The 1,975-nt window shown below is 36.8% G+C and overlaps 1 pseudogene; it reads left to right on the top strand.

Moving 5' to 3' along the window:
* LOC128249344 (histone-lysine N-methyltransferase SETMAR-like) overlaps positions 1-1,975 on the top strand; it is a 30,857-nt pseudogene that overhangs the window by 1,235 nt on the left and 27,647 nt on the right.

Here is a 1,975-nt window from a genome sequence, read left to right as displayed (position 1 = left end):
ATAACCTCGAGTCGACCAATGCTTTGTTAATGGGTTTGGTTCACAGAAACTGAAAGAAGCTTACCGTATGTATGTATGTATGTATGTATGTATGTATGTATGTATGTATGTATGTATGTATGCATGTATGTATGTATGTATGTGTGTGTGTGTGTGTGTGTGTGTGCGTGTGGTGTGTGTATGTGTGTGTGTGTGTCTTTGTGTCTGTGTTTTTGTGTCTGTGTTCGTCTCCCACTACTGCTTTGTTCTGTCCCCATAACCTAGAGGTTCGGCGAGCAGAGACCGATAGAATAAGTATACTATGTTTATCAAAAAATAAGTACTAGGGTCGATATATTCGACTAAACATTTTTCAGGTCGGTGCCCCAGCATAACCGCTGTCTAATGACTGAAACAAGTAACAGGAAAAAGAGAGATATATGTACATATATGTAGTAAGAACTTTACTTCTCAACTCAATGTTTCAGTACCTTCTGCAAGTGTCTTCGGGATTTGTAGACAATATCTGAAAGAAAAAAGCCCCTTGCCCCTCTCTCTTTCCCTTTCACTCTTTCTCACTCCCTCCATATATATATAATCATGTAGAGAATGGAGAAACAAACACAGGAAGAAGCAGGTCTGTATTTGTTTATTTAAATCCAATGCATGCCACTGGCCACTTTGAATTATTTCTTTTGCCTGTTTTTGTTCAAATTACGTTGGTCAGAAATATGTTCTACTCTTTTTTGTACAAGCCAAAGTCTCTTGGCTACTGGAGGTAAAGTCGGTAGGATATCCTGCACCTATTAGAATACACACACGCACCTACAAAACAATCATATATATGTATCTTCAAACACTCTCATTTCGACTTACGACTCATTTTTCAAAATGGAGCCTGGGGAATATCTGTGTGTGTGTGTGTGTGTGTGTGTGTGTGTGTGTGTGTGTGTGTGTGTGTGTGTATACAGTGAAGAAGCAGGAACCCAGGAATTCAAGCGATTACTTCAGGCAGCTTCTACGGACACTGAGTATCAGAATGTATGATAAAGAAAATTTCTTCAGTGGAAACATTAGCTTCACACAAACCGAAAATCCAACGTATAAAATAACAAGTGAAGAATGGAGTTGTTGGTATCCCTTTTTTTCATATATGTATATACGGGTAGTTGCCGAAAGTGTTGTACATAGGAATTGAACCTGAAATATGTAGTTGCGGAGCGAGCTTCTTAAGTACAAGTTTCTTGTTATTTATATCCGTTCTTCTCCAAAGTGTCATGGAAGACGATTTCCATGACATTTAAATTAAAACAGAGACTTTTAATTTCTACTTCTGCTTTTCTCAGTATCTACATGAGTAGTCTGTCTCAATTTTTTTTTAAACGCTTATCATATTTTGTAACCTTGAGTATTTCACATATATCATTAGCAGTGGCATTAAGAATATGATATATGTGTGGATGTGGCAATCATCTTGTATGGCTTCTATTCAAACATACATATTTTACTCATTTATGTATTTCTCGTCCTCTTTCATTCTATTTGTCTAACTACTCCCTCTCTTACTTTTTGCACCTCCTCTCTCTCACTTTCTTTCTTTCTTGCTTTTTCCTTGTCTGATAAAAAAAATATTTTCATAGGCATGTAGACAGCGGCGTACTGTAAATAAAGACGAGAACATAGAAAAAGTGATAAATGGGAAAAGATAAAGTAACACAATAGGTAACAGAAAGAGAGAGAGAGTGGGAGAGAGGCAGAGAGAGAGGGGGAGAGAGGGGAGAGAGAGAGGTGGGAAGAGTTAATATAGAGCTTTAGGCAGGTGTGTTGAAAATCATCTATTCTTAGTTTCTTTTACAGTAAGTTTATGATCAAATTCTTTCTTCTTTCTTTCTTTCTCACACACACATCTACGCACATATACGCACATACATACACGCATGTACAAATTAACATAACTACATATATATATATGTACACCCACTCACATATATATATA

Source organism: Octopus bimaculoides, chromosome 14 (genome assembly GCF_001194135.2).
Source record: "Octopus bimaculoides isolate UCB-OBI-ISO-001 chromosome 14, ASM119413v2, whole genome shotgun sequence".
Lineage (NCBI taxonomy): Eukaryota > Metazoa > Mollusca > Cephalopoda > Octopoda > Octopodidae > Octopus > Octopus bimaculoides.
The sequence above is the reverse complement of the archived record's forward strand: the minus strand, read 5'-3'. Positions and strand labels throughout refer to the sequence as shown.